This window comes from Panthera tigris, chromosome A1 (assembly GCF_018350195.1).
Source record: "Panthera tigris isolate Pti1 chromosome A1, P.tigris_Pti1_mat1.1, whole genome shotgun sequence".
Lineage (NCBI taxonomy): Eukaryota > Metazoa > Chordata > Mammalia > Carnivora > Felidae > Panthera > Panthera tigris.
Window position 1 is genome coordinate 230,366,648 of NC_056660.1, and position 20,948 is coordinate 230,387,595.

The following is a 20,948-nucleotide window of genomic DNA, read 5'->3' on the forward strand; positions in this document are numbered from 1 at the left end:
CCCAGGCTAGGAAAAGGCTAACTCAGAAACGCGTCTGTGAGTTCCATCTGGGTCCTAGCTCCTGCGTTTTGAGGCTAAACTGGAACATTATTACCACGCTTGGCCAGTGCCCTTGGGTTCACCTTCTATAGCTCTTCAGAGGAAGGCAGGGGAAGGCGGCCTGGGTTTTGCTCTTTTAGTAGTCCTAAGGATTTCCACCATCCCCCGGGTGGAGAGTTTCTTGCCGGTTGACCTTCTGATCAGCCAGGGGAGGTATAAAGTGGGGGTGTATCGATTGTCTTTGACTTTTGAGAAGACAAAGGTGCTTTCTGCTGATGGCTAAAACTAATTACAACACAGGACTGCTGGGTTTTCAGGATCTTAAAGCAGTGCCCTGCGGTCTCCTAGGAAATCAAATAGAATCTAAGAGCAAAGGGAGAACCAACGTGGGAGAGCTCCCGTTTATGCCCCATGCTTATTTGACTTCTGTAAGTAGGAATTCTGTTTTGAGGGCTGATGTATTCCTTCTAATGGTCTTCCTTCGGTGACATAGGACCTGTGGGGCAACCACACTCATGCCCGCGCCCACTCGAAGCAGGGCTTGGTGTTTCTAAGCATCCCCCGAGCAGATCTGATTTAACCATGCATTAGTAAGAAAGGGATATTTGATGCGGGGTGTTCTGGACAGATGGAGAAGATCATTCGCATCGCCGTCTGCCCAGCAGACATGGAATCGAGTTTCTGTTGGACGGCCCTGACCCGCCCTGCCAGCATTCTTCTCTGACTTCCACCCCAGCACACCCTCCGAAGTTCCCCTCTGTTTCCTGGGTCGGCTTGGGCTCTGGCTGGCAGCCTGAAGGCTCACTCAGCAGAGCGTGAGCAGAGGAGTGAGCGGCCGCCATCTGTTCAGCGCTCCTTGGTGCGCCCCTGGGTACCGGTCTGTGTCCTCGTTTGGCTGAGTCTGTATCCCCAGCTGCCCTCTTCTTCTTCCCACTGTCCCGTTGGTTGGGTTTCACACTCCAGTAGCGTTCAGCCTTTTTGAATATGGGACCTATAACCGGGTGCCTGGGCTGTTTCCTGCCAACTCTTGCCTCCTGACCTGAGGCTGTGATCTGCCTGGGTACAAAGTCAAGGGGGCTCAAGGGCCTCCCGAGAACTGATGAGGTTCTCGGACGCACGTCAGTCTTGTTGGCAGTGCTGCTCTGATCCTGACCCAGTGAGCGTGCCTGTCCTTTTATCTTTTTCTGGAGGCCAAGTCTCCACTTGTACCCCAGTCTCACTGGCCAGACCCCTGTTTGGTTCCTTGGCTTCCATTTTTGCTCTGATAATGCGTCCTATAACCTGGGTCTCCTAAACCTGACCCCCTGCTTTGCTCTTGGAAGGCTATTCTAGACTCTGAAACTTCTCTTTCGTGTTTGGAGTCATGCCCCTCCTCCTGATTATGATTTCCCCCTTGGGTCTCCCAATATTGCCTTCTGTAGATTACACATGTTGGGCAGAACCCCCTCGCACAAGATGCCCTCATCCTAATCCCCAGAACCTATAAGTATGTCAGGTTGCATGGGAAAGGGGAGTTATGGTTACCGATGGGATTAAGGTCGCCAATCAGCAGATGGGGAGATGACAAGCAAGGGTCCCTAAAACTGGAAGAGGGAGGCAGAAGAGGAGGTCAGAGTGATGTGATAGGAGAAGGACTCACCTTGCCGCTGGCTTAGAAGATGAGGGGAGGGAACATGAGCCAAGGAATGCAGGCAGCCCCGCAGAAGCTGGAAAAAATGAGGAACAGGCTGTCCGCTTAGAGCCTCCAGAAAGGAATATGGAGCTGCCGACTCCCTGATTTTACCCCAGTGAAACCCATTTTAGCCCTCTGACCTTCAGAATTGTAAGATAATAAATTTGTGTTGTCTGAAGCCGCTAGGTTTATGGCAGCTCGTTACAGCAGCAGTAGGAAACCCACATATGTGTTCTCACTGCCCACCGGTTCTGTCACCCGGCATCTTCCACACCTCCCCATGCTGACCACCTGCCTGGATCACACCCGCCACTCACCCTCGCCTGCATCTGGTGAGCATTCCGCTGAGTGCCCAGCACGGTCCAGGTGCTGTGTGTGACTCACTTACCACTTTATATAACCCGCCTTGCGCCGAAACCAGGAACCCTCTAGGTTGTGAACCGGCCTGAGCCAATCTGGGTAAACACCGGTATGCTGGGTGTCTTTGGGTAGGTAACTCGGGAGGCGTTGCCCCTTTGCCTGCCTGCAGACTGCACACCTTGCCTTGGCGGTAGAGCCCTCAACGGGGCCATGAGTGGCAGACCTGCCTTTTTGTGGCAGCTCAGTGCATGGGACTCTGGGCTGGCCACCTGCTCCTCTGGTATAGGTGCTGGCCTGACTCCTGTGCCTCTTTCCTGTAGGTGCCTACCACCCACCAATCTTAAATGCCATTAATTTCACACACACATGCACATACACACACAGTGTAAAGTAATTGAAAGCAGGGCACTGCACCTATATTTGGACACCCGTGTTCATAGAAGCATTATTCACAAGAGGCAAAAGGTGCAAACAACCCAAATGCTCATTAAAGGATGAATGGGTAAAACGTGGTCTATACGTATGGTGAAATATCATTCAGCCTTACAAAGGAAGGAAATCCTGCCCCATGCCACAGCGCGGATGAACCTTGAGAACATTACGTGGAGCGAAATAAGCCAGCCACAAAGACAAATATTGTATGATGCCATTGATATGAGGTATTCAGAGGAGTCAGATTCATAGAAAGTAGAATCGTGGTTGCCAGGGGCCGGGCGGGGAGTGGGAGCAGGAGGGGTAGGAAATAGTGTCTAATGGGTACAGGGTTTCAGTTTTGTAAGATGAAAGTTCTGGATGGAGGTGGTGGCTAAATAGCAATGCGGATGTATTTAAGGAACTACACCTGAAACTGGTTAGAATGGTAAATTGTATGTTGTATATATTCTACTACAGTAAACAATTTCTTAAGAGCTTCTTGTTCTGATTACTGAATGCTCTGGTGTTGCTTTTGATAAGGACATTTATATGCTAATTAAGCACGAAGGCTAAACATGTGCAACCATATCACACAGTTAAGGTGTTCTGAAGTCTTCCTGTGGACTGTGTACCTCCTGACGTTCTGGGTGGCCAGCTGACCTGAGCCTGGTGCCTTCTCTTCCCTCTCAGAGATAACCTAATCTCTAGCTCAACACCTGTTCAAGGTGCCTTGTTCTTTCTACTGGTTACTGAGCTCCAAGCTTCCATTCTCAGACATTCAGTACATCTCTTTGGGGAGGTAACTATAAGTGTTACTCAACTTCGTGAAAATGAAGTTTTCTAAATTCTGTAACTGGCTAAATTTAGTCACCTGTGGATGGACAACATTGGCCTTGCAGAGTGTCAGGGGATCATCTAGTCCACAATCAGTTTCAATGGGTCCGTTTCCAATGCAATGGTTTCCCCCCCCGCCTTTTTTTGAGAGAGAGAGAGAGAGAGAGAGAAAATCAGTGGGGAAAGGGCAGAGAGAAATGGGGACAGAGGATCCAAAGTGGGCCCTGCGCTGACAGCAAAGAGCCTGATGCGGGGCTTGAACTCACGAACTGTGAGATCATGACCTGAGCTGAAGTTGGACACTTAACTGACTGAGCCATGCAGGTGCCCCTCCCCTACTGAAAAAAATGTTTATTTATTTATTTTGAGAGACATTGGGGGAGGGGTGGAGAAAGAGAGAGGGGGAGAGAGAGAGAGAGAGAGAGAGAGAGAGAGAGAGAAAGGGAGAGAGAGGATCCCCAAAACAGGGCTCGATCCCATGAATGGTGAGATCATGACCTGAGCCAATATCAAGAGTCGGATGTTTAACTGACTGAGCCACCCAGGTCCCTCTCCCCCACATTTTACAGTTTTCCAGAAGTTTCTCCATATACGGTTGTATTCTGAGGTTGCAGAAGCACATATCTTTTGGCGGGGGATATTTAACCCCCATCATCATTTAACCCACTACATCATCTGAACAAAATGGAGAATGCCAAGCAAGAAGGAGTTTGGGACAGAGTGGTGAGTTTGGTTTTGGGCATGAAGAATCTGAGGTGTCTATGGAATATCCAGGTAGAGATGTACAGAAGGTATATGAGTTGGGAACTCAGGAGAGTGGTTTGGGTATCATTGTCTGTGTTTTCGGTGAGAATAGGTAAGATTATTCAAGGACAGCATGTACAAGAAAAACAGTGGGTTGAGACTGCCTCATCTAGGAATGCCAACAATCAAGGGGAGGAGGAAGAGTCAGGGTCACCAAAGAGACCAAGAAGGAGTAGTCTCGGAGGGAAGAGGAGAACCATGAGCCAGTCCTGTTACTGGGATGGGGGAATAGAGAGTCTCAAGGACAGTCCCCAAGGTCAACTATAGCAACGACACTAAGACAACTGCTGGGTTCTAAGGTATCTGGGTCGTCATGTTTGTGTGGACTTGAATTAGAGAGAGCCCTGTCTTTTTCCTGCTTGCCTGACAGGGCAGCATGTTTGTTTTTGTAACAACAGTTGTCATAATATGTAATGGACACCACAATGGCCATGACTAGGCGTGACTTGGCTGTGAGTAGGATGCTCTGAATTTTGGTGGTGGCATTTGAATTTTGAGATAATTACCTTAACTGGGTAGGGCAATATGCTGAATGGATCTAATTTCCCCTTACAAACTTCCGTCTGCTTTAATGCTCCTAATTATCACAATTGTAAGGTTGTTTGAGGGTAAAAAGTGATGGGAAACAAAATTATAGGAAATTAGGTTAAAACGATGTGCAGTTGAAGGCAGAAAAGTAGGGGCACAATTTTGTGTTACTGTTTGAGACATGATTGAGCTGCACGGGCCACTAATCCGTCTGGGATCCGACTGTGATGATGTTTCTCGTGAAGGCAGTGGTCTGGTGTACTCTGGGTTGATTAGTCATGGTTTGTTCATGCAGTCCCAAGTTAATTGGTAGATTCCCACGTGCTTTTGTACATCCAGCTCTCTTAGAATTAAGTAAATTCCTGGTATTTTCTCTTTTCCACTTATGAAAGAACCAGGAACCCTGTTAATTTTGAAAGGTGGCTCTAAATATCAAATGCTCTCTATAAGCCTTTTTTTGTTGGCTTTAGGCCTAAGTTTGAGTCACTTGGAACTTAGCAGATTGAATGTATTGGGCTGTGTTTTGCTTCAGTAAGAAACATCCCCAACATCTTGTGCTTAACACAAGAGTTTATTCTTAGTCATACTTCCTATCCAACGTGGTGGGTGGATAGCTGTGCCCATACAATTTTCGGTGGCCCAGAATGTTGGAGCTTTACTGCTTTTTGGCTCTGTCATCTAGAACACACGGACTTCCAGATGGCCACAGCAGGAGAAGAGACCGTGGCTCTTTGCTACCTCAGATCAACCCACCCACCAGAAGCTAGCTTCATGGTCTCTTGGCCCTCAAATGCAAGGGCCTGAGATGTGCAATCTTCCACTGGCCAGAGGGGGAGGAGAACAGGATATTGGAGATGGCTAGTGATGTCCATCAGGAACTGATATAGGAAGCATCGGTGATATGCCCATTTCAGCACTAGTTAGTGTTTCGGCAACCCTCCCTCGTGACTGGAATGCCAACTGGCCTTCCAAAACATTACTCGTTTGCTGGAAAATCTTCCCTGGGAAACTACGTAGTTTTGGATATGTGACTAAATGTTTGCCGGCTATATTTGGGGGTACCAAGGAGCCCATGCTACCTTCTCTGGAAACTTCCCTCCCCAGAAGATGTACCTAGGTAGCCTTTCTTCTCCTCTTCTAGTGACCCTCTATCACTGGACATCTCTGATTGGGCCAACCCCATTGGCTGATGAGTGACCAATCAGATTTTCTTTCTCATAATTATAACAAGATGAGCTGTGATTGGGCTGTGAGTCCAGGGAACCTGCTAGGTGGATCCATTGTATTGATTCTCAACACCACATTCCAGAAAGCCAGAGTGCTTCTGTGAGAGTGAGTCCCCTGTCAGTCCCATTCCTGGGACACGTGACCTGGCAGGGGAGCCTGGTGGCCTGACCACCAAAATGTTGGTCAGGCTTTGATGGCTTACTCTTGCTATATGAAGCAGCACCCAGATGATGCCATGGAGTTGCATCCCCCTCTTCCCTGGAGTTGGGGGCGAGGGAAGTGCATAGAGCAAAGACGCAGAACCAGATGTGACTCTTTGCAGATGGCGTCAAGTCCGAGGGGAGGGAACGTAGTACTGGGTTCTGCCGTCTGTTATCTGGAACGTGACTGAAGGCAAATGCTCTATGTCTTGGTTAGCTCATGCTACTATGACCAAATGTCATAGACTGGGGACTTAAAGAACAGAAATTTATTTCTCACAGTTCTGGAGCCCGGAAGCTATGAGGTCAGGGTGCCAGTGTGGTCGGGTTCTGGTGAGAACTCTCTTCCAGGCTTGCAGATGGCTGCTTGCTTGCTGTGTTTTCACATGGAAAGATAAGGAGCCTATCTCTTCCTCTCCTTATAAAAGGGTACTGATCCCATCGTGGGGCTCTACCTACAAAATCTCATCCAAACCTAATCACCTTCTGAAGCCCCCACTTCCAAAACCACCATTGGGGGTTAGAACGTCAACATGAATTTGGGGCAGGGGGTGGTACGCAAACCTCCATTCACGGACCGTGCAGAAGGTTTTAACTGATTCCCCCTTGCTGGGCGACCCAGCGGAATGTTTCGGCATGGCTCACACCCAGTTTCTGCAGCTAAGCATGCCGGATTTTAAGGTTGGTGGCCCTGGGCCTGTTCACGCTCTCCATGAGAGCTTCCAAGTAACAGTACTGAAGGTCAAGCGGGGCGGGGCTTGAGGCAACCAGGCACCGAGGAAGAGAATGCTTGTGTGCGTCAGGAGCTGGAGGAGCAGGCGTGGAGGGGAGGAAGAAGGAAGAGAGGGAGGAAACACTCACTGCTCCGTCATTTTCCATTCCAAGCTGTGGTTCCTGAAAAACCTCCCTGAACCTTTTATCCATAAACACCCTTGAATGAGATAGTTTAGTTGAGTGTCTAACCCTTAATGGAAAGAAGGGGGGTGGTGAGCATCTTCATTCTTGCAACCAGAGTCGTCCCTCCTCCAACAAATATTTCCCGACGCCTCACTGGGTAGGGTCTTCTGCTTCCCCCTGGGGATAACATGGTAAGAGAGACACGGCCCTTGCCATAGGCGGACCTACTGGAGTCTCCTGGGAAATGCACATAAGCAAACAGGGTGCAGGAGAAGTATGGATAGGAGGGATGCAATCTTGCGTGGTGTGGCAAGATTTTTTAACACAATACCCGGGATTCGTTGTCTCGCTGCTCCGAAGAATGAAGAAGTGGACACAGAGTGAGCAGCGGACAAAGTTTATTATACTATAAGATAAGAAAGCAAGAATAGTAGGAAAGCTCTCTTTACAGAGAGGGGGCATTTGAAAGTGAATACCCAAGGATTATAGGCAAGGGTCCTTGTTTTATAAGGTTCTGGTCACCCCCATACTTTCCTTTCTGCTTGTTCCTTCTCAGGTTCTACCCTTATTGGCTGGACAACTCTAGGTGCTGGGTTGTCCACTCCTGGTTGGCTCGTTTCCATTGTATGAGGGGTGGTCTATGGCCAGATCATTTCTTGTGGCTCATACGTTTTATGGTCTGCTTATTTTTAGTCAGGCCTTTTGTCAAATTCCTGAGGGAAACCTGAGGGGGCTAAGGTGGTGTCTGTTATATTTTTAAGAGGCTCCTTACCCCTGAGGGGGTTTGCTGTGGTCAGATACTCCCAGCATTGTTCCAAAATACGTGTTTTTTCCCACCCAGGGACCTCAGGTCCTCTCCTGTCCCTCTCTGCCCATTTTATCCTGTCTTTTCCTATTATATTGGCAGAGGTGGTTAAGCTTTCAGTGGGGGTGCTGGGGATGAGTTGAAGTACGCTAGCTGGAATCAGGTTCAAGGGTAAGAGGGTGGATGCTCCAAGCAGAAGGGCAGCGTTACAGACACAAGGCCATTTTGGGCTCTGTGGTTAACAGTCCTTATTGCAGAGACGTCTTGCTCTATTACCTGCAAGGGTCAGTATTCACCCTGATGCTTGGAGCTGTGGACAGCTCACTTATCCTTAATATTATGAACCATTCTTAATTAAATAGGTTCTTCAGATGATACCTGATGGCCATACTAACTAGGAACTGAAACAAAAAAAAAACATTAGCAGCGAATCACTGAAGATTTCTTTCTGAAAGGCTGGGTTTTAGAGGGACACAGTAAAGAACACAAATTAAGGCTGTTTTCCCATGTTAAAATGTCAGTCTACCAATTAGGGGCATATTCCTTTGGCCTGTGTGTACTGGAAATGTGTGCTAAATATTGTCACATGATTATGGTCCATTAGTGTTTGATTGATCAGGTTTTCTTTGTTAATATATATATTTCCCCCCACCAAGTTCTGTTCTATGGCTCATGAAAAAAAAAATACTAGGATTCCTTCTGAGGGAAGATTTTCCTTGTTTTAGTCTCAGCCAGTCAAGGACTTTTGTCACTGGTCCCATTCAGATGCGGTGACAATTATGAACCACAGAATTGCTGAGGCTAGTCCCTGGCCAAGGCCCACTATGGAATGTTCTGGAACAGGGCCCAGAATCCAATTCTCCATGCTGTCTCCTTGGTCATCACTCAGTTTTTTCTTATTATCTTGTTGATTTCCTAATTAACAGAAAAGACCTGATTTTTTTTTTCACAAACCATTTTTTTTTTAAAAAACAGAATCTATTATGAGAAGTAGGATGTGCTGATGGAGATGATGATTGACTGAAGTGTTTTGCTTTTCTTAAAAAGCATTGACTTTTAGAACTAGAAGGGCCCCTCAAGGTGACCGCTCTCACGCCACTGACAGTGACTCATGCCGAACCTTTCTTCCGTGGGGACCTGTGTGATATGAGCACATCTGTAACAGGTCCAAGTTTTCAGTTTTTTCAAGTGTGAAATTTGGGGATTAGACTTGATTACATAAGAGATTTCTAAATCTTTTGTTTCCAAACTTCTATTTTTCTTCTTCTTTTTTTAAAAATTTGAATATCGTTGGAGCACCTGGGTGGCTCGGTCGGTTAAGCATCCAACTTGGGCTCAGGTCACGATCTCGTGGTTCGTGGGTTCGAGCTCCATGTCGGGCTCTGTGCTGACAGCTCAGAGCCTGGAGCCTGCTTCCGATTCTGTGTCTCCCTGTGTCTCTCTACCCCTCCCCTACTCGTACTCTGTTGCTCTTTCTCTCAAAAATAAACAAACACTAAAAAAAATGGTTTTTTATTTGAATATAGTTGACACACAATATTGCATTAGTTTCAGGGGTACAGCGTAATGATTCAGCGTCTCTCTATGTTGTTCTGTGCTCGCCCTGAGTATAGCCACCATCTGTCACTATGCGACACTATGCGATACCATTAACAATATTCGCTGTGCTGTACCTTTTATTCCCATGACTTGTTCGTTCTGTTCCTAGAAGCCTGTATCTCCCGGTCCCTTTTACCCATTTTGCCCATCCTTCAACTCCCCTCCCCTTTGGCAACCACCAGTGTATTCTCTGTACTTACAGGTCCAATTATGCTTTTTGTTTGTTTATTTATTCATTTGTGTTGTTGCTTAGATTCCACATATGAGTGAAATCATATGGTGTTTGTTTTTCTCTGTCTGACTTAATTTCACTCAGCATAATACACTCTAGCTCCATCCACGTCATTGCAGATGGCAAGACCCTGTCCTTTTTTATGGCTGAGCAATATTCCATTGTCTATATTTACCACATCTTCTCTCTCCATTCATCTATTGATGGGCACTTGAGCTCCTTCCAGGGGTGCATAAAGCTTTTTGAATTAGTGTTTTTGTTGTCTTTGGGTCCCAGTCTTTTATGATTCCTTACAATGTGGGAGAGAGAGGGGCTGGGGCACTTGCCTCAGACTCACACAGCTGCTGAAACGCAGGATCCCAAGCTCAGAATTAGAAGTGCAGTGCTCTTTCAACTTTCTAGAGTGTTAACTAGTTTAAGCATCAGAGTAAACTCCTATCTAAGGCGTTATTTTCATTGTTATTCAAAACACAACTCAGATCAATATTTGTCAGATACAAAGGGCAACATGAGAAAAATGATTTTCTAAAAGGTCCCTGGACAAAGGCTATATTTAGAATATGCCTGGGCTCCATTTGCCATGATGACATCTTTCTCTCTTTTTATGGTGACCTTCATATTTATAATAGATGTGTTTTCAATATTTTAATTTTAGTTAGCAGTACAACAATATAAATTAACCCATCTGTTCCTGAACAAGGTGCTGAGATTTCATCACTGGGGAGAAAGCTCACCCAAAGTGTTTGGGGGGCACCTGAGGGAAACGAGCTGGTGGACGGGGGTGGGAGGAGATTGGGGATTGCCGGCTGAGCAGGAGCTATGTGTTTGGGGGGGTGGTAACTGGGAGCATAATTGAGGATATGAGTTCGGGTCCAGAAAAGTTGGAATTCTCTATAGAGAAAGCTATAATAATTTGGAATGTGTGAATGTGTATGGGAGGAGCACGGATTTCAGTTTTATTTAAGGGGATACTAAGAGCACAGACTCAAAGCGTAACCAATATTTCGGGGTTAGTGTTCGACCTGGGCTTAGGGACCCTTGTTCAGACCCGCTTCCAGCCATGCCCCTCTCACCAGGTGAAGTCTGTGGACAAAAAGGCAGCGGCCCTCATTAACCCCTACCCTACTTTCTGAGCTCACGCTGGATATCTGAGGCCTTGGATTTCCCTGTCCAAAAGCCCGGATCCTGTTTTCCAGGTCTAGGCTGGTGTCTTCCTCAGGTTTGTCCAATGGAGAATGGCCCATTGCACTGTACACGTGACTTCAGGCCCCGAGGGTGGCCGAGGGTTGACTGGTTATAACACTAAGAGGTAGTTGGATCTTGCATGGGAGGAGACGAATGTCCACACTCATACGCATACGCATGAGCAACTTTGAGAAATTAAAGACATTTTAAACTTGAACTTGGCCTTCCAGGCCATAGAATGGAGAATAACTTGAGAGTTTGTTGTCTCGATGAATAATGTGTACATATTTAGATGTAAAGCTCCTGGGGCCCCACTCCACTCTTGTCTTGCTCCCTGCGAATGATGCAGGGTTCGTGGGGCAGGGAGGACTGAGACTCAAACTATTTAAAGGGATAAAGGATCTTCAGATGGTCTCTTGCACTTTTTAAATGCCTGTTTGTGTGTAAATAGTCGATGTGTTCATCACGTGTGTTATCAGCTAGTCACTAACTGATTCTTAAAGACCTCCCTGTCAATGCGTGTTTTGTCAGCGTATATTGTTTCTGTCCAGACTTCAAAGCCAGACAGCCCAGATGTGCCTGGACCCCCCCGGGCAGCCTCTGTCTCATCCTGCTCCATTGGCAGTATGTTGCAGAAATTCGTACTGGATGCGGGAGGCTGGCTCCTCTGTCAACTCCCTGCTCCCCTTTCCTCCCTGAATTCCAGCTGCCCTACCATGTCTGCTTCCTGGGAATTTTCCGAAAATTCTGTGGTAGAAGAAGGGAGATAAATATAACAGCTGGCCCTGGCAATGGGCCAGGACTTGTTCCAAATACCTAATGTATTTAGGGACGTGCTACAGAATCTGTGAGTTCCAGATCAAATGAAAATACTGGGCCCCGTGCATGCAAGAATGATTAGGAATTTCAAGACAATGACAACGAAACACTAAACCAGATCAGGTGGGGGGGGTGCTTTTAAGCATGGAGGGGGTGGAGGGACACGGTGTGATCACACAGGCTGCGTATTAACTCTTAAATGCTCATGTTCCCATTTCGCCGATGGGTATGCTGAGGTACATAAGGGTAAGTCTGATCAGTCTAATAAGTTCACAGGATGAAAACAGCACCGAGGAGGTTGGAACACAGGGGTACTTGGTTCCAATGTGCGCCCTCACGGCCTCTCTAGGGAAGAGGCCTCCCTCCGAACGTTCTCTTTCCGTGTTGCCAACCGCCCTTACCCGTAGCCCCTAAAAATCATATCTTCATTAAGAAAACAAATCCCGACAACCATGACTAAACTGACCACCACCCCAGTAACTTATTGGCCATCTACTCTGTTGTAATTTAAACACAGTCTCCGGGGAGTCTCCTCCCACCACATACGTACACACACACCAAGAAGCTTAATAAGGTTTTAAGCCAACAAAAATCAATCTTGTCTGTCCTGGGAGAGATTTTACTGCTATGAAAATCAGATTTTCTCCCTATTGTTATAGTAACAAAATTACATTTCCTTTAAAACACTCCACTTAGTTTTGCCCATTTATTCGCTTTATAGTTCTTTTCTTCCCTTAGTTCATTTTCTTCCACGAAATCTGTGAGTTTTTATTCTAGATTGTTCCAGATTCCAAGCAGTCGAGATAAGGAAAAGTCTATTTTAATTTAATCTACTCGGATTCAGTTGATGTTTCAATACACTGAACATACAATGAGAGGGTCACTCTGCAGGAATGCCTTTTGCTTGTTTCGTGAAAATGTACTTCCTTTCCAACAAGTTTTGCCAAGAAGTTAATCTTCATGTCAAGAAATGCTGTTGGGTGAATGAAAAAAAATGTGACGGTCTGTCCTCTGGGAGAGCACTTCAGCAACACTCTTCCCAAATACTTGAAGCCAAGCCAGATTGTTATTAGAACAAACAATTGATTAATTTTGCAGCATTCGTGACAGAAAACTTGTATGTTAAATGTCTTCTTTCTAATGAAGTCGGAGTGCTGGGTGAGTGACTCATTAGAATGGTGACTGGATTACTTGAGGTTCCTTTTCCAGGACAAATGACAGGGTGTCTCTTATATCTCCAGACCTTCCTCCCAGATCTCCCGTTTCTTATGCTAAAAATTTAGCTTGCAAGTTGGGGGAATAGAAGAAGAAGCCAGGATAGAAGGAGAAAGGAAGTATCCTTGGAAAAGTGTAAAATGAATTAAGTAGATCTGATTAGTGAAACAAGACAGCTACATTTCAAGAAGATGTTAAATGTTCTGTACAAATCATTTTATGTTGATTAAACAGTACGCTGTAATTTCTTCTCTAAATTGAATGGGCTACAGTGAAAAATAGTATCTGGCCCACCCCACACAATAACTTCCCTCTGAAGACCTTTACTGCGAACTGAGAATTTTAAATTAGATGAAGAAATAACAATGCATGATGTTGCCTAGCAACCACTATATGTCTGTTAGTAACCGGGAATCCAAATGGGTAAGTTTGGGGCCACTTTCAGAAACAAATAAACTAATTACCTGGGGCATAATTAAAAGAATTTCCCAAAGGTGAACCCCTGCCAGTATCATTTTATTCATATATTTGTGCCGAGGAAAGAGATTCTCATGATAATAATTATGAAGGTTCACGATTGTGGCTTGAATCAGTTGTGGCTCTTGAATCAGTTATACTCTGGGTGTCTAGGAGAAGGGGCTTTGGTTTGGGAGGGTCATGATGGTGACTGGACGTCAGGACGGGGTGGGGTCCCAGCTGCAGGTGGTCAGTTACATCTTCACAGTTGTCTGGTGTTTTTTGTGGATATACGTTCCCTTTCGAGAGCATAGGTGGGTAAAGGCTGTAGCTTCTGCCCTCCGTAACCTCATCCCCAAGTGTCCACGGTGAAATCGAGTCTTATAATGAATTCAGCCACCAAATAAGGTTTGCTTAGCAAGGGGCACAAAACCTGTCCTCGGAAGCTCAGAGAAGGCTCAGCCGTCTGTCCTGAGGCTCTCTGAAGGTCAGACCACACAATAGAATCCTTAGCAATTGCGAGGAGTGCAATGCTTACTGGGCTTGTGGGCGTGTGCTAGATAGCCCATCAGACTCTCATACCCTGCTCACGCCTGAGCAGTGGTGCTGGAAAATATTTGCAGCCAATTCACCGATTCGAACCACTCATTTCACCAACAAAAAATAGTTATTTCTAACCACACCCCCTGATAGAATCTGAGTGTGGTAGTTGAAGGCTGTGCAATGTGGGCTTTTGAAAAAGGTCTTTCAGATATTAAGAGGCTGCCCCTGGAGGGTAGATTTCTGATTGGGGTCTTTAAAATGTTGGTGAGCCACTCCCAGGTTGTAGATTAAAACCGCTTTTCACACGCTTGGGTATTTTCCCAAATCTGGGATGCCATCACTAATGTCAAACGCCAGTATTTTATGTATTGCTAAAAAAAGAAAAAATGCTGCCAGTAAAATTGATAACAATGCTTCTTCTCACTTGAAAATTTTATAGTATACTTATCGAAAGAGCCTTTTTGGATTAGACTTAGATTTTTACCATATGTCCAGCATGTTTATACATTAAGAGGGGGAAATATGGATGAAGAATGGGTTACAGTTTTCCTAAAAAAACTTCACATCACAAATTTGAGTTTTCTCACTTTTTTGCCTGAACAGGTGTTTTCGGTTTTATTTGATTTTTTGGTTTATTTTTTGTTCGTTTGTTTGTTTCTGGTTAAACCAATACTACTCTTTGTGTCATCAAGGACACTGATGCTGTGTCTTTTCTTAAAAATAACAAAAAGCCACGGGACTGGCTCTTACCTAGCTCTGTCATCATGCGGCTACCACGGGGGTCGATCTAGGTGATGTGGAGTCGGAAGGTTATAAAATTTGGGGAGGGAGGCCACAGAATTGCAAATTACAGACAAAATCAGGTTACAATCATGGTTATTTATTTAAAATGGGAAAAGCAAAATATTTTGAAACATCACAGATTTGTGAAGTCAAATTTTGCTCTCCAAAGCTGTCAAATACCACAAATATAAAATACAAAAAAAGAACGTAGATACTTCCATTAACTGCATGACTGCATCAATCTATGATGCCCTTTTCCCTACCTTTTCTGGCCGCATACTCTGATTGCCACATTGCAACAGCCATCAAAGCGACTGATTCTTCCATATAAGGAGCAGTTTGGTCATCACAACACTTGATTTTCTGGAGCATTTCATCGCTTTGGTTTGATTTTACACGCTATTTCATTTGCGCCGGCCGGATTGCATCAGGACGGGACGCCACGGTGTTGCTCAAAAGCCATCTCATGTACCAGAATGCGTACGACGTCACCCACAGAATATGTAAGACTTCACCCACCAACAGTTTGAGGTGTTGTTACATGTTTGTCCTCTTAAGACAGAGGGATTCTAATTGTGTGATTTTTATAAAAGGGTGTGGTTTGTTTCTAGCTGTGAACATTTCATTTGTTTTTAAGGTTAAAAAAAATGTACTATTTATTTTTGAGAGAGACAACACAAGGGAGGAGGGGCAGAGAGACAGACAGACAGACAGACACAGAATCTGAAGCAGGCTCCAGGCTCCAGGACTTGAACTCACGAACCGCGAGATCACGACCTGAGCTGAAGTTGGACGCTCAACCGACTGAGCCACCCAGGCGCCCATAAAGATTTTTTATTTTTCAGTAATCTCTACACCCAGTGTGGGGCTCGAACTTATACACCCGAGATCAAGAGTTGCATGCTGTACTGCCTGAGACAGCCAGGTGCCCCACAGTTCATTCTTGAGTTTCTCTACGGAAGAGCACCTCCATTCGGGTTTGAACTCATGCTAACTGAGCTCTCTGCTTACAGTTTTACACCTTTGAGGACTGGGACAAGTTCGCACTGACTGGCTCCAGGCTCCGTGCATTTCCACCACTGTCCTCTGCTGTATTAGTCTGTTCCAGCGGACATAGCAGAGAACCATAGAACAGGGCAGCTGAGACAACAGAAATTTATGTTCTCACAGTTCTGGGGGCTGGAAGTCCAAGATCAAGGTGTCAGCAGGTTTGGTTTCTCCTGTGGCCTCTCTCCTCGGCGTGTAGACGGCCACCTTCTCGCTGTGACCTCGTGTGGGCTTTTTGCTGTGTACGGGCATCCTTGGTTTCTCTTTCTCTTCTTATAAATACGCGGGTCTTCTTGGATTAGGGTCCCACTCTTACAACCTCATTTAACCTTCACTGCCTCCTTAAAGGCCCTTTCTTCAAATACAGTCACCTTGGGGCTTGGGGTTTCAACCTAGGAATTTGGGGGGTAAATGATTCAGTCCCTACAGGGGCCATAGATAAGGTTTAGGTTGGAGTATGACCTCTGGACCTACACTTCTGTGTCATGCTGGGTGAGACGACACAGTGCGTGGTAGGGAAATCCTGAAAGCGTTCCTCTGCGGAGATAACTGGTGATAGCGTGGTTATGCTTGGACGTGATTATGAGCCATGTGATAACCTCATGGGGTAACCTCGGCTACCAAACAAGCTGTTTCTCCTGTTCGGCTTCCCCTTAACAATGTCCCCAAGATGCCTGTGACCATTTCGCCCCTGCCCAACACAAGGAGAAGCTATAGGAGGACAAATCAGAGTAGAAGGTGTTCTCAATCCTCACCAACGCTGGTCGAGTATTTTACCTTTGCAAATTGTACTCAAGCGAATACATTGCTAAGGTGCATGCCAGGGCCTCCGTAGGGTCTGTGCAAGCGAGGGGTCCTGCAGCTTAAGTTTTGTTTTTTTTTCATGGTAAATCCGTCTCGGAGAACAAACTTTGATGTCAACTATGGAAAATTGCAAAAGGCATGTGACTCGCTGTTCTCCAGCCCTTCCCTACAAGTGTTTGGCTCCAAGGGGTTAAAAAGTCGTCTGCTTCATCCACAGGATTTTCTTCTCAATCGTTAACATTCAACCTGCATGCTTTTTTTTTTTTTTTTCAAATTGAACTTTGTATTTTGAGATAACTGTAGGTTCACATGCAGTTACAGGGGATAGTATTGAAAGACCCTGTGCACCGTTTACTCACTTTCCCCCAGTGGTCACATCTTGCAAAACTGTGGTGCGATATCACAACCAGGATACAGACATAGATACAGTCAAGACAGAAATTTCCGTTACTAGCAGGATTCCTCATGTTGCCCTTTATAGCCACACATGCCTCCTTCTCATACCATTATTCCTTCATCCCTGTAACTAGTCTCGTCTCCATTTCTAAAGTTTGGTTATTTTGAGACTATTATATAAATGGGTCACTCAGTATGTAACATTTTTAAAAAAGTGTTTATTTATTTGTTTTGAGAGAGACAGAGAGTGCAAGCAGGGGAGCAGCAGAGAGAGAGAGGGAGAGAGAGAATCCCAAGCAGGCTCCACGCTGTCAGCACAGAGCCTGATATGGGACTTGATCTCACGAACCATGAGATCATGACCTAAGCCAAAATCCAGTCACACGCCTAACTGATGGGGCCACCTAGGTTTCCCCAGTATGTAACATTTTGAAATGGGTTTTTCCCCACTTAGCGTAACTAGAGATTCATCCAGTGTGTATGCGTTTTCTCCATCGTTCAGAGCCTCTTTATATTTATTTTCTGTATAATGTTCAGGGTTTCTCGTTGTACTTAGTGGAAGGAGTCAGGAAAAGTACATCTACTCCCTTCTCGGAAGCAGATGTCCACCCCGCAGGGTCTGATGCTGATAGTTTTGATGCCTGTTTTTGTGTGGGCGATGGCAGTGACAGTCGCCTCACCAGGAGCAAAGCCAGAGACAGTAATATGTGAAGAGATGTGTCTTACGATGAAGCACAGTATGTTATGTAGGCCATGATGGAGTCTTCCCCTGTAAGTGTAGACCATCTAGCAGGTAATCTCTCCATTAGCCATACTTTATGGCTCACCAGAATTCTGGTCTCCTCACTTCTCTTTCCCACTCTGAAGATATGAAAACCGTAAGGATATTAAACTTGTCTCCCGGTTAACAAAGCGATTGAGAGGCTTGGGCACAGTTTGTGTTACAGGTTGGGCTTCCCGGGAGCAGCCCCTGGGAAGGGGTTGGTCGTTCAGGGCGTTTATTTGGGGGCATCCTGGGCCCTGACCTCTGTGGGAGGGAGCTGTAGGAAGAGGGATGGGGCAGGGGCCTGGGTCAGCTCTGATGCAGACCCCGTAGCAGCTCTGGCCACCCCTGGGCACAGCTCAGGTGGCTAGGATGACCTTCAGAGTCGTCCAGAGTCGGTCCCGGCCGGCCAGCCCTTCATGGCAGAGTCTCCGGGTAGGACCTGTGCAGTCAGCCAGGTCCTGTGTAGCTCGGGCATCCCTCAAGGGTCTGACCACTGAGGCCGCCTGCCCGCAGCACTCTGAGCAGCTGGGCAACATGTCCTTCATCAAAGGGGGCTCTGGGCGGGGCCTCACAGTGTGCACTGCAGGGTGTCAATAAATATATGTATATTGAAGATACATTCTCAAGATTGTTTTACTATTAAGGGTGCACAGTCACAACTATCCTAGAACTGGTTCATTCTGTGGGAAAATAATGCCAGCATCAAAATGGATAGTGATTTATAAGTTCCGATTTGTTTTTTTTTTAATGTTTATTTCTTTATTTTTGAGAGAGAGAGAGAGAGAGAGAGAGAGAGCGAGTGCACAGGTGGGGGCAGGGTGGAGAGAGAAGGAGCCACAGAATCCGAAGCAGGCTCCAGGCTCCGAGCTGTCAGCACAGAGCCCGAGGCGGGGCTTGAACCCACGAACTGTGAGATCATGACCTGAGCCGAAGTCAGGCACTCAAGCCACTGAGCCACTCAGGTGCCCCTAAAAGTTCTGATTTCTTGGTATGAGTGTTTGGGTCTTTAACATGACTTTTTTTCCCCCTCCCTAAAAGGGTTGACTTACATCTATTTAGACTTTCAGATTAATTTTCAATTTATTCAAATAACAAAATGTAAAATTCTTGTTTTCTTTAAGCTTCTAAGTCCTGCTTGTAAATCTGATTGTTCTTTTTATAAATCCATTGAATTTTAACAATCCTATTCAAGGGTGCTTTTATTAGTGTTCCAGTTGAACAGACAAAACTGCCTTAAATAATCAGCCCCCTTTACAACTTGGTTAATTAAATTCCTTTAAACATTTTTACTGCATTTATAAATATAATACATTTGATTTCTCCTATGTAGTTGATGTGATAAATTAAACTTATGGATATAGTAAATCTCAAGTTCTCTTAAGCATCCCAGTGCTATTTACAAACCTAGCCAAATTCTTTCAGCTTAAAATCTCACGTCTGAAGTAAATTGCACATTTTAATGGAACCACAAAGAGAATTTGCTCGTTCCGATAGACCAAATTATCCAAAAACACTTCACACACTAGATATACGTAGGTTGTTCCCCATTGTAACATATGAGCGTTGATATTCTAGCCTATGGAGAACTGGTTCTTGCAGGTGGGGTAATCATGGTTCAGCCAGGTTACAGGAAGGGAGGTCTTAAGCCGAACCTTCCTTACTGGTATTTATAAAAACAAACTCCTATTACCAAGTCTGTGAGCTTGGTGAAACCCAAGTTCTCTGTCTCGTGGGTGGTCTGATCACACTGCACAGAAGGTTCATGGAGGAAGATATGACATTACCCGCAGGCCAGAGTCTTCCCAATACAGGGTCAGGACATGGGAGTCTTATGGCATCCAATGGCAGTGGTACCGTTTACTGAGTTCCTGGTCTATGTTGTTCATGAAGCATGGAGGTTATTACTGACATATTTTGTTCAATCACGTAGCTTGAGAACCACTCATTTTCCCAACAAAAAATCCCTTTCTGACCCTCTCTATATTAATTAGAGCATCCTTGCATGTGGATGGAGAATTGGGAGGCTGACACTCTTGCTGCAGCCATCTTGGTGTGTGTGGGTTTGCCAGTGAGAACACCAGCCAAGGGTTGGGGTTCTCCAGAAGGCCACTGAGCATGCCCACGGTGTAACTTGTCTATGTGGGAGTATTTTAAGATGGGCTATACATATTTTAAGGTCTTCTAAGGGTTAAATGATACTCAGTGGAAAAGTAGCTTTATCATTTGCTCTGGTCTGAATTGTGTCCCAAGCCCCTACCCAAATCATATGTTGAAGCCCGACCCCAATGAAATCACATTAGGACGTGGGGCCCTTGGGAGGTAATTAGGTTTAGATGAGGTCATGAAGATAGATCCCTCATAATGGGATTCGTGACCGTGTAAGAAGACACGATGGAGTTTCCTCTTTCTTTCCCTCCCAACGTCTTTCTGTCTCCCTTCCCATCATGCTGACACAGTGAGAAGGCAGGGTGTTCTGCAAGCAGGAAGGAGGGCTTTCACCAGAACCTGAGCATGTTGGCAACTTAGATCTTGGACTTCCACCCTCCAGAACTGTGAGAAATAATTGCCTGTTGTTTAACCCCCCCAGTCTATGGTATTTTGTTATGGCAGCCTGAGCTCAGTAATTCACTGTTTCTGGGTATATTGGGATTCTCGTCCTAAGCAGAAAGATGTTGGTTCTCTTTAGGAGAATTTTCTCTGGGACTCATGCTCTGGATGCCCGGGCCCTTTGTGCTTCAGATGGACACGCGAAGTCTTTTTATGGTCATTTGTAGGGGGACTGTGGGGACTCCTAGTTCACACCCATCAAATGGAATGGTCTTGCAGCCCATGTCCTAAGGGTTCAAATGAACTCTCACCAATTATTGAGTTAACTGAGTTGAGCAAAGCCCTCAACCTCACTGGGATTGCACTAACTTCCCTCCCTCCTTGGCTAAACTTTATGTTTCCTTAGCCTAAGTCATTTTCATGGTTTCCATTGTCTTTAGAAGGACGAGTGCATGAGTTTTTCCTCTCATTTGAGTCTGCAGTGAGTTCCATCCCATTGCCTGGAAGCAAACCTCTTTTAGGAATTGCTGTTTAAGAAATATTGATCCATGTAGAAGGATGTATGTAGTGTACGTGTATGTTATAAAGTGTAATAATACAGTAAACACCCAGGATACTGAACATCTCATGGAGTCCAGGGAAGATGGAGCCACTAGGCCTCAGGAGGAAAGGACATCGTGCAGTTCTAGGGATCTTAGAAGCAAGAGCTTCTGGACCACCTCTCCAGGATGTGGCTGTCAACCTGATGATTCAACGCCAGATCCCTTCTGTCCGTC

The 20,948-nt window shown here is 45.7% G+C and overlaps 1 protein-coding gene across 7 annotated transcripts in view; it reads left to right on the forward strand.

Moving 5' to 3' along the window:
* Window positions 1-20,948, forward strand: part of ATPSCKMT (ATP synthase c subunit lysine N-methyltransferase) — a 249,847-nt gene that overhangs the window by 166,011 nt on the left and 62,888 nt on the right. The window contains exon 1 of one of the 7 annotated variants that reach the window (XR_006221619.1): window positions 13,228-13,253. The exons of the other annotated variants lie outside the window; for them this stretch is intronic. The gene's annotated coding sequence lies outside the window, so the exon portion shown is untranslated. Of the gene's footprint in view, window positions 1-13,227; window positions 13,254-20,948 lie in introns of those variants that run through there. 7 annotated transcript variants of the gene reach the window in all.